This window comes from Mercenaria mercenaria, chromosome 10 (genome assembly GCF_021730395.1).
Source record: "Mercenaria mercenaria strain notata chromosome 10, MADL_Memer_1, whole genome shotgun sequence".
NCBI classification, from domain to species: Eukaryota; Metazoa; Mollusca; class Bivalvia; order Venerida; family Veneridae; genus Mercenaria; species Mercenaria mercenaria.
The window spans coordinates 69,014,269-69,030,879 of NC_069370.1; positions in this window are offsets into that span (position 1 = coordinate 69,014,269).

Sequence of the window (16,611 nt, forward strand, 5' to 3'; positions counted from 1 at the left end):
CACTAATGGGAATGGATTGAAACTTCACACACTTGTTCACTGTCATGATCTGACATGCCAAAGTAGGTCCCATAACTGTATTTTGCTTTTTTACAAAATTATGCCCTTTTTTCAACATAGAAATTTTTGGTTTAAGTTTTTGTATGTAAGCTAGTATCTCAGTATCCACTAATGGAAAGGATTGAAACTTCACACACTTGTTCACTGTCTTTGATATGAATGCAGTGCAAAGGTCAATAACTCAACTTCGCATTTTACAAAATTATGCCCCTTTTTCACTTAGAGTTTTTGGTTAAATTCTTATATGTAAGCTGGTATCTCAGTACCCACTTACGGGAATGGATTGAAACTTCATACACTTGTCCACTGTCATGAGCTGATAAGCACTATGCAGGTTCCATAACCCTATTTTGCTTTTTTTACTAAATTATGCCCCTTTTTTCGACTTTCTTATTCATTCAATCGACAAGGCTGTTGAATAGTCGAGCGTTGCTGTCCTCCGACAGCTCTTGTTTTTATTCCTCTCATAACTCCTACTTTTTCGTAGCTACCATCTTTTCCCTTTGCCAATTACCTCCTCTCGAATTGGCACCTGCACCCGTCCCCCGCTCTGCACACCCAAAGGAAATTAGTTTGTTTACACGTTCCTTATGTTTAGTTATATGTAATATCTCATATGTTGTTTTAGAATCTCTCATCCCCAACCGTCCCCTATTTCTATCCCAACCCAGCTGCGGATTTATTTCCATATTTCTCACACTTACTTATTTCTCACAGTAGAGTTGAAGTTTCCTTCACATCCTAGAAGAGAAAATGCAAATCCATATAAGTATTACCTATTTTAGCATTATGTATAGTCTGCTGCATCAAAATGCACAGTCTATAAAAATAATTAAAGAATAATTGTCTGGAAAATAGTTGTTTTCTTTTTTCTTTAGCTAAAATATACTGGATGAAAATGCAAACAACTCCGCCAAAACGTTATTGTAGACCTTAGTTATAAGGTAACTATTTCTAGATTTCCGTTTTTCAGCTATTCATACTGAATGCATTCTTATGTCACGTCACTGGAAAATCAAATTTATAAATATATATATATATGCAAAAGTTTGTACCGGATCAAAAGTATATTATAAAGAACAACATTACACGAGTAACATTAACAATAAAGCTTTCAAACATACTGAACTAATATATGCTTTATTGTTAATTCATTTTGACAAACATATTGAATGTCCGTCAGACCTGTTTTAATTTTAAGGCGAAGAGGATGATTCTATCACATGAAATAAATCAGAACAAAATATAAGAAAGATTGTTTATTATAAGAAATTCTTCAAGATCAATGAAGTTGATGACATTTATTCTGGCCATTTTAAATAGTTTCTATATTCTAATCTTGAACGCATTGTATGTAATCAGTGGTCTAAAATGAATTTTCATGCATGGGTTTTTCGCGTGAAGTCTAGTGATTTACTATACACGATAAAATGCGATGAGAACGGACTTCTTGCGGGGAGAGAAAAAATATCTCCTTTCAAGAAATTATGTAAACAAGAGGGCCCTGAAGGCCCTTATCGCTCAACTGACCTAATTCTTTCCCCTGATTACTAGCTTTTCCTTTGATTTGAGCTAGTAACCTAGGTTTTTATCCCACATGACTCAGAATCGTCCTTGACCTAAAGATCATAAAAAGTAACATTATGACTAAGTTTCATAAAGATCCGGTCATAAATGTGGCCTCTACATTGTTAACAAGCTTTACATTTGATTTGACCTGGCGACCTAGTTTTTGACCCCACCTGACCCAGATTGTATGTTGACCTTAACATCATTAAGATAAACATCCTGACCAAGTTTCATCAGGATATGATTATAAATGTGATCTCTAAAGTGTTAACAAGCTTTTCCTTTGATTTGATCTGCGGACCTATTTTTTTACTCTACATGACCCGGATTCGAAATTGACTTAGAGGTCATCAAGACAAACATTCTGATCAATGCTCATGAGTTTCAAACTTAAAATTAGGTCTCTAGCCTGTTAACAAGCTTTACACTTGATTTGACTTGGTGACCTAGTTTTTGACCTCACATAACCCAGATTTAAACTTGATCTTAAGGTCATCAAGATTAACATTCTGACAAGGTTTCATAGAGATATGGTTATAAATGTGGCCTCTTAGAGTGTCAACAAGCTTTTTCATTGATTTGACTTGGTGACCTAGTTTTTACTCACCTAATCCAGATTTAAGCCTAATCTAAAGATCATCAAGATTAATATTCTGGCCAAGTTTCATGAAGATGTGGTTATAAATGTGGCCTCCAGAGTGTTAACTAGCTTTTCCTTTAATTTGACCTGGTGACATAGATTTTAACCCCACCTGATCCAGATTTGAACTTGAACTAAAAATTATCAAGATTAACATTCTGACTAAGTTTCAGTAAGTTATTATCATAAATCTGGCCTGTAGAGTGTTAACTAGCTTTTCCTTTGACTTGACCTGGTAGCCTAGTTTTTGACCCCACATGATCTAGATTCCACACTGACTTGAAGATTATCAGGATCACCATTCTGACCAAGTTTCATGAAGATACAGTCATAAATGTGGCCTCTAGAGTGTAAACAAGCTTTTCCTTAGATTTGACATGGTGACCTAGTTTTTGACCCGAGATAACCCAATATTAATCTCGTCTAAGATTTATTAAGAGTAACATTCTGACCAAGTTTAATAAAGTTTGGACCAAAATTGTGACATCTACAGTGTTAAAAGTTTTTCCTTTGATTTGACCTGGTGACCTAGTTTCTGACCCCAGATGACCCAATATCAAACTCGTCCAAGACTGTATTAAGGGTAACATTTTGATCAAGTTTCATTAAGATTGGCTAAAATTGTGACCTCTAGAATGTTAAATTGCTGACGACGACGGACGGCGGACACAGAGCGATCACAAAAGCTCACCTTGAGCACTTCGTCCTCAGGTGAGCTAAAAAGCACAAACTTTTCTTATAGCTATACATACGTGTCTATGTGTATTGATTAAAAAGTTGTACAAAGTTTGAACTCGAAAGATATTATAATTGAGATCATGTCAATGACTTCTATTTACGGCGATCTCGTCATCGGAGCTGCAATTACAATCACTTAAGTTTAATATAGGCGTGTCAATAGTTGTTTGAGAACGCAAGGATATATAAATTATCCACGGTGTAGTAAATAATGACATATTACATACCAAATGAATTGTATTCAAATAATAACAATGATGAAGTCGTTACTAAGTATAAACTGTTTACCATAATTTTGACAACACATATCATATTGAGTTTGTTAACTTTAGGGTAAAATCAAATGCTAGGTTTAAGATTATTAAGAGCAAGTTCACAGGTTTGCATAATGGTTCAAGAAATGCTTCTGAACTGTTCTTTAACTGTCTAATCAAGATCATAAACACCAGAACCTGTCACAGGATAACCTTAAATTACACAAGTACGGAGATATTAATCTATCTCTATTCTCTCCCTCCGATCCCTTAGTGACAAAAAAACAAGGACGAATATCCAACGTTGTGTCACTCTACAACTGGGACGGGAGTTGAAGTGGTTAGGTCACGATCAGTGCAAGGCTGCCCTGGATTTCATCTCCGCTCTAAAATAATTTTAAAAAGGTATTAGAATAGTACAATATATTGTACTTTATAATAGATAGGTCTACATGCCGCTATCGTTTAGCATTGAAAAATTGGTAATCAAGCAAGAAGTGCGTATGTTGATTAAATGGGAAAAATACCCGGTAGATAAATACGTTTTTGAAATGGAACAATATGTTGTTTAGTACTTATCATTACGATAAAACAAATCATAACTCAATGCCGACACTTGGACAAGTGCTGTGTTTTGGGTTATCCGGGCAGCAGTTCTCGCGTTTAGAACATTGCGTCCTTAACTGATTATTTTTAATGACGCATCTTTATACTTGCACACTGTTAGATCTATAAAGATAGCAACTTGGCAAAAGAAGGCATAACATTTATTTACTACACTTGATAGTGTTTGAACGTCAGAATTCGTGAAAGATGACGATCGCATTATGACACTTTCCCTCCTGATTCGACGAAGCCCTGCATAACCGGCACATCAATACTTAAGCACATGAAATTATCATACATGTATACTTTTGGAAATTTTAAATTCGCAGTGTACTCAACTCTTTTCCAACACGTTCGTCTTTTCTAATATAAGTCTCTTCAGTTCTTATGAATATACGACTATGTGAAAATGACACCCCACCCCTCCCAACCAATTTGACAGACTAATTCAAGGGACATGCGCTCCTCTGATTTCAATGCCAGTTAACAGGCGTATAATAAATTTTGCGACTTAGCTACGACTGTTAATTCAACAAAATATCCGTGTACTTCAGACTGGTACATAGTTTCATTGTATCGCTAAGTCCTAAACATGTCCAGTTAAATAATGCAAATGTCTGGAAGTTCGACATGTATATTTCAAATGTATATTGAAAATCAATTAAGAAAACTATTCAGAGAGCGTATTTTTATTGTTTGAATAGGAAGAATTTTCTGTTTCTTTTCCGTAGGAAAGAACAGCAAAAACGTAAAAATAAAATAAGTATCGGCCAAAATATCCGACATGTTTTATATGCAAAAACAGGAACCCTGTAACTATATTAAAAGAAGTCTAACATCGACCTTCTCGCATACCAGAGGTCTACCATGGTTCCCCGGTTCGTCTCGGGGAACCATGTCGAACATCTGATAAATGAGAATGAAAGTCGACTGCAAATTAAACTGCATGTTGCTCGTTAGATGGCGTTTAATTATGCAAGGTTACAGTAAATAAGACTCATTGTAAAAGATTGAATAATCGTTTTCGGTATAGATCCATAAACTCCTCGTTATGTGATTCCGTCTTTTAAGTCTGGTAAAACTAACTCATACAGTTCTTTTTCTAATGACGCGTATTCTTTGTTAGTTTTCAGGCAGAATAAAAATTCTTCCTTTGTATAGGTGCGTTTATACAATTTTATATACATTACACACTGTCTTAATATTAGCCTTTCAACTATTTCCCGTTTTTCAGCTTCTTTTAAAAAGGTTGAAGTCTCGAAATTATCAGTTGCGTAACATATCTTCTTTAGATTTCGGAGTATATGTTCTTTTTCATTCATTAACTGATTTAATTTGCTTATGAGAAGTTGTTTTTGCTCTGTAGTTATTCGTGCAAAAAGAAGATTTCTATCTGCTATCATATAACTTTTAAGGGTGTTACAATTTATACATTCTTGCAGATATTGTAGAGCATCCATTAACCTAAACAGGAGTAATTCTTCTGCGAAAAGCTCTTTCGGAGTATTTTCTGCCAGCCAGAAAATAACATTTTTCACTATATAGGATGTTATGGTTGGACAAATCGGCTCTAAATCTGTTTTTGTAAATTGTTTAAGAAGGATATACACTTTCATTTGATGCTCATTCAGAGAATCCACCAAGACAAGTTCCGCTTTTGTGAAGCAAATTCGCCATTCTGAATCTGGAAAATGACTTTCTGCATTCGCAGCGGGAACGACATGGCTTTCAAGGATAGAGATTCTTTTTATCAATCTAGAATCTGGCCACCCGAAATATCGTTTTCGTCGTACCCATTTTTCCAGAAGGTCGGGGCTAAAGCATTCAAAACCAGACACAAAATCATATTTTAAAGTTCCACTTCTAAATATAACGCATGGTCCGCGCTTACCAATATATTCTACTTTTGCCCCTGTAACGTCCACCCGATGAGCGTTTCTACCATATTCAGAATATTGTAAAGTGCTCTCAGTAAATTTATTAGAAATATAGGTTTCTCCATTTTCTTGGACAAGACAATTTTGTACCTCATCAGAAGTTGTTTCCCCTGTCAGTGTATATAACTTAAGCCTTGTATATCCGGGAGAACATCGTTCTTTATCCATGTGAAAAACAACAAAATTAGAGTAACACCGTCCCTCTTCCAAACACTTCACGTTTTCCCTGATAACGAGTCGATCTACGTCACTTTCATAGTAGGCAGCAATTCCTTCAGCTTTGCTACCGGCTGTAAGGTGGGTGTATCCATGCCATAATTTACTTAAATTTTGGTTCATCTCGAGAAAAAAATGTCTGCGAAATTTTATTAAATCTTGGTTGTATCCTAATCTGTCAAGGCACTTAGACAGTCTTTTTGAAACTTCTGCCATCCGTTGGCTTTCTTTATACCCAATCAATAATTTATCATTAGACGTATTTGTTTTTATTTGTTTCTTGCCAGATGCCTGAAATTCAACGCTAAATTTGTAATTATTATTACAATGCAAGTATTGAAGCCTGGTTGTTAGTTTAATCATCTTGTTTGCGCTTTGGTGAAACACTGTTAACCAACATATGATTAAGCAGATGAAATGATACACTTTTGATTAATCCTTCTTTTCAGTTGCCTTCCATTTCTCTTTCCGATAACACTCTTTCGTAATTTCTTTTTTAAATTAGGTAAATTGACATCATTATTCACTTCCTTTTCCACACAACATATTGTTCGATCTAAATCCAAATGTATAATGAAATCTATAAATATAGTCACTCTATTTGTACTTGTGAAATATCTGATAATGTATTTTTTCTATTCATTTTAACTCGGTGTAATTTGTATTTTGTGGCAAGCATGTTAAAATGTATAAAATTCGTCCTTGTACAAGGTACGTTTTACAAACATATTAGGAAAAAGAGCATTACTAATCATTACACTAATCATTTCACTAACAGAAGTTTCGATAAAACATGTTAACAAATCTGCTTTATACAAAACTAGTGATTATGGTGGAGCATATGAAGTCGCCGATACGTCTGTCCGTCCGTCTTTCCGTCACACAATTCTTGTCTAGAGTATTTCACTGGTAGGAATTTATCAAATTTTCATAGGACGCTTTACTCCCAATAGGTATATTGTCGGATGATTTTTCACTGTGTTGTTGTCCTTTTAGTATTTAACATAGTATGCTGTAGCACCATTTCTTGTCCGGAGTAGTCCTCATTTGGTCTTACCCGCCCGCTTAGCTCAGTAGGTAACCGCATTGATCTACGGATCGCGGGGTCGTGAGTTCGATCCTCGGGCGGGGCGTATGTTCTCCGTGACTATTTGATAAACGACATTGCGTCTGAAATCATTAGTCCTCCACCTTTGATTCATGTGGGGACGTTGGCAGTTACTTGCGGAGAACAGGTTTGTACTGGTACAGAATCCAGGAACACTGATTAGGTTAACTACCCGCCGTTACATGACTGAAATACTGTTGAAAAACGGCGATAAATCCCAAAAAAACTAACAAACATCATTTTGTCTTTCTTGCAAACCGGACCGGAGTTTCCGTTGATTTTACTCATACCAGCAAAACTGATATGTCACCTCAAGCTAGACGGCTCTCGCACTATTTATGGCAACTAACAATTCGTGCACTGATTATTTATTCTTAGGGGTAAAATTCGATAAATTCAAATTCTTTGAAAGTTGCTCTTCATTCCATTTTGTACATTTCCATATCCAAAATATTTTTGTTATTTTACTCTACAAATACTATGCTCCCATATCGCACTACTGGTGGTCTTACCGTAAAATACAGGTATACATAAGCAAAATCATTTGTCATCTACTTACCTGAACGTATTTTGTACATTCCAAATGCATCACACAATCATCAAAATAGACTAAATCCATCAGGCTTGAATGTATAACATGTATACAAAGAAATGATGCAATTTTGATACCAATAACCGGAGCTTCTGTAATCATTGTCTTAATAAATGAATACTTCAGTCAAAATATACTTTTAGTGTCACTAGAAAGAAAATAAAACTTCCTTTTGCAACATACATACTAAACAATCTCTGAACGTCAGTAGTTGAACAATGAACACTTCATTATATTTTTTAAAACTTTTGTTAAACAAAACAAACAGGCAGTGTCATCTTTAAATATTGGCATTTTGTAAACAGGTAGCCTGACCACAAAGGGGAAAAAAGAAACACGCCTGACAACCTCGTGCAATGCTAAGGGTGTGTCAAATTATTAAATTTAGTCACACTGTACCCATCTAACAAACTCCAAAAAGTAAGCTTAGTTGACAGTAGGTGGCATTCGCTATTTAAAAATACAGCATAGTTATTCCTCAACACTGTCAGAGTCGTCAGATTCAAAATCAAGGCCTAGAAGAATGTCTTGTTTTGAAATACTGGGGCTTAGCAATGCTTTTATAAAGCGGGTAGCCTTTACGTATTATTGCCTACAATTAGAGGACAGAAAACATTCTCTTTTAAAGGCTATAACCTTAACCGTTACAATTTTACAGCTCTATTTAAACTGTTATGCGTTGGACTTTTTTTTGAGCCAACTGTTTTCTTCCTGAGTTTGACGCTGTCCGTGGCACGCGAATATTGAAGACGGCATAACTTTTACGTCAGTGATTTCAGGCCTGCATTGTGGAAATATTCCGGTTTTTCTAAAGACACTGACAATGTTTCTTAGTGTAAAAGGTTTCAGGTAGGCCTTTGAAGATAACTCTCCGACAATAGATATTGTGACAGTATGACCTGGGTTTTCTCTCATGTATGTCAAGCATTTAGTATTACATATAGCCTTAAGCGATCCAAGCATGCAACATCCAATGGTTTTGTCATATGAGACGTATGAGGTGGCAGAATATAAAATTCATTTCCATTATCTTTACCCCACTTAGTCAATGTAAGAGAAACATGTTATTAATGTCCATCAAATATGGTCAGATATGTTTGCCATCCAGCAATGTTAACAAATTTCATGTTGTTGTTTTTTTTGTTAGGAAGTTTTGAAAAGTGATTGAATAAAACCATCAAGTCTCACTTATTTCACTAGCTGCACCTGGGCATTTGTTCTTCAACAAATCCTTACACCAACGTTTGAAATATGTAATAGGGAATAGGTGAGGCGATGGTCATGTAGTAGGGAAGACGTCACGGTTTTTGTGCTTGGACAGAAAAAAATATTTTACTACTTTTACTGTTTAAAACAGAAAGTTTTAATATTATAGTGTGGTAATGGAATGTGTGTTGTATTGAATGTTTCCATAATTACAGTTCTCATGAGACTGAGTTGAGAACAAGGGACTGCGCATGGCGCGGCACCTGACACCATATTGGTTTTTTAGAACTTTTAAATATTTTAAGTGACACTGTGACTTTTTAATACTTATTCGGTACAGCTGTGAAAGTAAATGCTGTGCTTGCACGGGCTCTTCCTTTAACCGATTGTACTTCGTGCGTCTGTGCTCTCACGTTACGAACATCTTAGTAGTTTTAATAGATTGTGACATTCAATCAATTAAGAACATTATTGTGCCTCTTTTAATAGCTATATATTGCAGCTGTTAAAGTAAAGGCTGTGCTTGCACGGGTTCTTTTAAGACTTTTTTTAGTTGTCTGTACTTCGTGTTTCACTCTATTATCTAGTGTTACGAACATTTTAGTAGTCTGATAGACACTGATATTCAGTCGTTTATGAACATTTTATAGAATTTGCAAAGTGAACCCATGCCCCATTGTTGCTATGTACTTAGAATTCATTAAAAAAAACTGTGGTAAGATAATGGAAGTGTGTCTTAGAATGTAGATAAGGCTCTAGCCAAAACATTACACTTTAGCATCCCAGTGAGTTTAACATTGATATTGAACGAAAGGATGGTGGTTCTCAGATCGTACTCACTGCTGACCTCATTACATATGAAATATTGAAAGAAGCGTCTCTTTTACATTTCGATGATAGTACATTCAACCAAGTTACTGTTAAATCAAGCTCTGGATATGATGATACAGAAATCTAGAAATTTGACAAAGCGGAACTTTTCGCCAGAAAATGACAGCCATGCGTCAAAACAAGTAACACCTAAAAAAAAAAAACAGTCAAAAATAATGAAAAATAATGAAAAAAAAAAGTAAATTCCGCTCCGTAGTTTGCCAGTGAGTCCACACTGTGACACAGACACAACATTAATCATTCCAGAAGATGAACAATGTTTTAAATGTAAAGGTAAATTAACACGAAATGTATTATGTGTACTAAAGGTAATCACTGGATTCACTTTAAGTTTGGAGGTCTAATTAATTCAGAAATTGAACTTTTAGAGAATAACAAAGAAGAAGCATATTGTTTGTGTTTTGGTGTTTTTTTAAAGTAAAGACCCTACCACTGTTCTAGTTCTATCTCCGCGTGCTTCTCCTGTTGTTAACCATTGTCTCTGTCTGTGGAATACTTTACGCGTGATCTTAGCCGCCCGGATGACAGTTTGATAGTTAATGACAGGACCTGTGGTGTGTGTGATTGTAGTTTGGACTCAGATTATTGTGTGAGGCGATGGTCATGTAGTAGGGAAGACGTCACAGTGTCAACAAGTCTGTCACAAAAACTGTGCCTATAAACATGATGACAATGCAATTTGTACTTTTTGCTTTGGCAATAATGCTCGAAGTTATGTCAACTCTAAAGTGAAAGAAAATAAGTTGAAAAAAACTTTTTGAAAGAAAAATAACGTTAAAGATTGAATTTACAAATGGGTTTAAATACACTTTGAAAAACTTTCTCAAGGTAATAACTGTGAAATGTTTGACTCTAATTGCAATAACTTGAAGTTTGTGCTATATAAGAAATTGTGAAATACTATCTTGTGTCTCCTGTCAGTGAAAAAGAACTCAATGTTGCAATAAAACAGATAAGGGAAAATCAGCCGATTATTACACCATGCAATTATGAAAACGTCTGGTTCACTCAAAAGTGAATGAATTTGGGTCTACAAACATAATTACTTATTCAAAATCCATGATCAAGAAAGCTTGTCTTGAATATACATCACAAATGTTAGGTATATATGTCTTGTGGTCATTAAAGCTTTTTTCTTTTCCCCTTGTGAATAGGTGGTTATGTCCTTGACAAGGGAAAGTTTCAAGAGATTGCAAACATAGTTGTTTGTCTCTTTTGGTACACTTACCTGCCTGGTATACAGACATGCCATTTTCCCCCATTGCCAAGACCAATTAGAACAGGATCAGATCTGGTTTTCTTTTTCTGTTGGAAACTGAAAAGAAACAAACGAAAACGTGTTCCATAATTTTATATGACCTGAAAAATGTTACCATGAAAATGTGTTCATGAAACCAATTTGACTAGGTGATTTATATATAAATACCATATTACCGCTATATTACGCAACGTTGCAGGAGACATAATGGGAAAGGTAAAGGTAAATTTTATTTACCGTCGTTTTTTGAGATAACGAACACAAGCTTTGCAGAGCTTTTGAGCGACCCTATTTTAAGAACAGTTAAAACCAATAATACCTTACCCCCAGCAATTTGCTGGTACCTATTTACAGCTAGGTCGTGATACAGTGCCTTGCCCAAGGACATATCGAAATAGGAGTAGCAAGGAATCAAAAACCTTGGGCCTTCACCTCCGTAGGAAAGTATCATAGACCTCTCGACCAATGCGTCCACATTAGAGATTTAGGGTTGAATTAAGGTAAGATTCAGTTGGAAATGAATGTTTACTGGACGTTTTAATGTTAAAAATAGCCCAAATAACAAAGGTCATACTTACCCTAAAATAATCTCATTACTGTCACTTTTGATGGATGTGACAGGCTTTGGGAAATTTTGATAGCGCACTTTGAAATTTTCCGCTATGCAAATGGCACAACGTAATAGATATTTGGACATTGTGGATAACACCGGTTACTGATATTCACCAGTGATAGGGACATACAGGATTACAATGCTAGTGATACAGGTTTGATTCTCGGTCAAAGCTGATATTCCGCTTTCGTTCATACTTGGGTGATTAAATTACATTGGTTATGTGTTTCCAGCAGTAAAAACACTAAACCGGAACTTTGTTGTTGTGCGTCATATAAGCGTCATGACGACACTCGTGTGTACGGGCGTAAATTTCCCGGGTTTTTTTAAATACACTACTATAGGAAAGAGTGCTACAAAGAAAGTATTTCGTTTTGCTTTATTAAAGATAAAGGCCTCATTACTGCCTCCAGCCGACTATTTCCGTCTGCATCTACAACAAATGACAGGTCACAATGCAAACAGTACAAAAAAAATGTATTTAGATTTATTACACAAACGTATCATAAACATTGCACAAATATTACATTAACATTCTTCAAGTACAACTGAAAACTTTTAGATACAGTATTACATTTAGGTGGAATGCGCTTAATTTAAAGTTTTCTTTTAAACATCTTCTCATTCTTAGTTTTTTACATTTTCATTCATCAGAGGTTACATTTAGTCCTAAAATGGACTAATGTATGAGAGCTAGGAGGTCTAATGAACTGTATGATTTCAGGGCCCAGAGATGTCAAAGCAGAACATTTAACATGAATTATTTGATATGTTTTCTTTATAATAGAGATATATTTCATTTTTCTTAGTAAATGTATCAATAAACAAGTTTTTATGCCCCCGAAGGGAGGCATATTAGTTTTCAACTGTCCGTCCGTTACTTCGTTCGTTCGTTCGTTAGTCACAACGTTAACTTTGCATGAAGGCACTTTACTCGCGAACCACTGCACCTAGGACCTTCAAACTTCACATGCTGATAGTACTTATTGAGTACACCACCCCTACTGACTTTGGGGTCACCAGGTCAAAGGTCAAGGTCACAGGGACCAACGTTAACTTTTTGCATGAAGACACTTTACTCGCGAACCACTGCACCCAGGACCTTCAAACTTAACATGCTGATAGTACTTATTGAGTACACCACCCCTACTGACTCTGGGGTCACCAGGTCAAAGGTCAAGGTCACAGGGACCAATGTTAACTTTTTGCATGAAGGCACTTTACTCGCGAACCACTGCATCCAGGACCTTCAAACTTCACTTGCTGATAGTACTTATTGAGTACACCATCCCTACTGACTTTGGGGTCACCAGATCAAAGGTCAAGGTCACAGGGGCCAACGTTAATTTTTTGCATGAAGGCACTTTTCTTGCGAACCACTTCACCCAGGACCTTCAAACTTTACATGCTGATAGTACTTTATGAGTACACCACCCCTACTGACTTTGGGGTCACCAGGTCAAAGGTCAAGGTCACAGGGGCCAACGTTAACTTTTTGCATGAAGGCACTTTACATGCAAACCACTTCATTCAGGACCTTCAAACTTCACATGCTGATAGTACTTATTGAGTACACTACCCCTACTGACTTTGGGGTCACCAGGTCAAAGGTCAAGGTGCTGCGGGGGCATTTGTCACCATTAGTGACAGTTCTTGTTCTTTGTAAGACACGGTCTAAACATTAATGCATATGTACTTGGAGAAAAAACACAAGCACTATTAGTGTAAAGTATCCAGAACAGTATAATTATAATACAGCATGTGTAAAACGAAAAATTCAATTAGTCGTTTTTATCTTGAAATAGAAAGTTCTTCGCGTGATAACATTGTAAATATAATAAAGAGATTAACATTTTCAAAACGTGTATGTTTATACGTGCCGTAGATTCGTATAGTAACACCACGGGGAAATGTACCAGGCGTGTGTTTTAAACGTTGAAATAAGTTTACTTTGAGTTAGCAATTTGGCTAATTGGAAGGAAAAATCATCCTTTGTAAATAGGTTTAGTTCTCCGAAGGTGTTTGGGAAGAAATGTCATGCTTCTCGCATTGTACAGCACGAATTTTATGTCGTGTTATTATTACTGTTTAATTGTTTAATCAGCAATGGTGTGCCCAATACTATTGTATGGTGTAGAAACATGGGGTGTTGGTAATGTTGAAATTATAAAACAATTCCAGTTGAAATACTTAAAAATGTTACTGAATGTTAAAAAGTGAACACCTAATGTTATGGTTTTTGGTGAACTTGGCAATCTGCCTATAGATTTAGTGAAAAAAGGTAGAATTCTTAACTTTTGGTGCAGAATAATTAATGCTAAAAAAGATAAAATTTGTAGACATATGTATAGACTTATGTATGAGTTGGATAAGAAAAATATTTACCATTCGCTTTGGATAAATTATGTTAAAAACTCTTTGCAAGAGTTGGGTTTTGCTGATTATTGGTTAAGCCAATCTGTTGTATCTCCACTGTATTTTAAACATATTGTTAAGAATAGAATTAAGAACCAATATATCCAATCTCGGAATGAGCAGTTAAACAGATCTAGTAAATGTTGTACCTACAGAATATTTAAATCTGTTTTTGAACTGGAAAACTATCTTAAACTTTTACCAAAAAATCTGGCTCAGTCTCTTTGTCGTTTTAGATGCAGCAGTCACAAACTACCGATTGAGGAAGGTCGCTTTATTAACTTAGCTCATAACTTAAGAACTTGCCATTTGTGTAATAACCACTCCTTAGGTGATGAATTTCATTATATTTTTGAATGTTCCCATTTTAATGATCTTCGTAGAAAATATTTATCAGTACATTTCAGAAGACCAAACATGTATAATTTTGAACAACTGTTTGCAAATAGAGATAGGACAACTTTACTTAAATTAGCTATTTTTGTGCAAAGATTATGTCTGCATTTGATTAATGGTATACCACCTTCCGTGTCAACAAACTTCCCATACTTAAATGCTCAATTTTTATACCATCCCACATTAATGCAAAGAATTTTGTATTTGAGTAAGAAAGATTTTGTATGGGCTCTGTTACTTTTGGGCCGTCTCAGGGATTCGTTGTCTGGTTGGGTCTTGGCCGGTCTGTGTATCTGTGGGGTTTTGGTGGAGCTTAATCTGGCAGTTAAGATGCCTTTAAATTTCTGCAGTGAGTGCGGGCGTTTTCTGGGCTCTGCTGGATCTGCGTGGATGCATGGGCTGGTCTTGATTCGCCATGGTTGTGGGGTCGATGGGTCGGTTTTCTTGTGACAGGGCTCATGCATGCTACTATGAGTTTATGTTGGTCACATTCCTGTTATGTTAGTAAATGTTACTAATGTTTAGATGGTTCGTGATATTGTTTGCTGAACTGTTTTGGCTGTTAATTTGTACATGCATTTATCTGTAATGCTGATGCCCTTAAAGGGCCGAGATTTGAAATAAAACTTGAAACTTGAAACTAGCTTTAACATTTCGGCCCGGGTGGTTCCAGTACTCCCACTTTCATAGCTTTAGGTATTGTATGCTAGCCCCTGCTTTTTAATTTTGTCTTTTGACAGTGTATGTGATATGCAGGCTCAATAACCTCAGATCCCATTTCTAAATTCCAGTTTGTTAAGTTCTGCCCATGGTTTTCTCGTTCAGGGCAAACACTTTAGTTTAATCATACGCCGCTTTTCGTGGAATAAAACGCTAGTGTATCATTGAAGATTTCATGTGCACCGCCGTATGAATACATCTGCGGATGTTTCTAAATTGATTTTTGTACTTGTAGCATGTGTAAATGTTGTGTTCTGCTCAACCCAGGGCTAGAGGGCGTGAACGATAGCATGCATGTCTATTTCCGTCCATGAACAGGCTCAATCAAACTGAGCTTGCAACATTTTCTTTTTTCTCGAGTTGAGCGACCTGTGGAGTTTCTGCTTTTCACTTTTTGTGTATGTAGAAACAGAAATGAAACCTGCTCCATGAAGAATATTTTCTAAACACAAGAAACCTATCAAACATTGCAAATTTGAGTAAGTGCTGTACTGAGAATTTTTTATGATAAAACGTAAAAAGAAAGAAAATTCCTTTGTTCAGCAGTATTTCGGTAATGTTACGACTGGCGTTTAACTTATTCATTGTCCTTTTTGTAATTTTTTTTTCTCGCATAGATGGCTACCATGTTTCGTTTCGAAAATGTGCACACCTCAGACGAATGCGAATGTGAAATAAGATCTAAAAAAAGAACTTTATGGATTAACACTAGCACATACGCTTAGATATTAGAATAAAGAACATCTTGTAAAATATTTATTTTAATTTGTTTGGTTGTTTGTAAGGAACTCTATTAAGCCTGTTCAGGTGCTTTAATATTTATAAAAGGACAACGGTAAAACAGAAATTTAAAAAATGCATATTTTTTCGCCAACTTTGGAAGGAAATTCTATAGCAGTGTATGTATGAATGTGTACAGGATAGACGTGAATACAAAAAAGGCATAGTATAGACAAATTGAACATATCTGTAACATGGACATAACAAAAATATAAAGGAACACAACTCGACAAAGCTTTCGAACGGTCAGTAACTAAAAAAAAATTGGGGGAGTTTTTAACTACTTACTGAACTCAAATTCTCCATAGTCTTGGTACGTTGCTAGAGTTATACCATCAGGAATACACACGAAATAGAAACAAAAGTAAATACAATTAAAGGAAGCTGCAAACGTGTTAATGAAAATGTACGCAAAAAGGAAATCAAAAGATATTAAAGGCTCGACGAAACAGGACAGATAAACTCAACCACATATCTGTCTGTCATGGAGTGTACCACCATTCCTGTTGTATAAACTCATTTGAAAAGAAAAATCGAAAATTAATATATTATTTACGCAGCCTACTAGATCGTATAGCCGTACAGGATTTTTTAAGTAAATTTGTAAAGAAA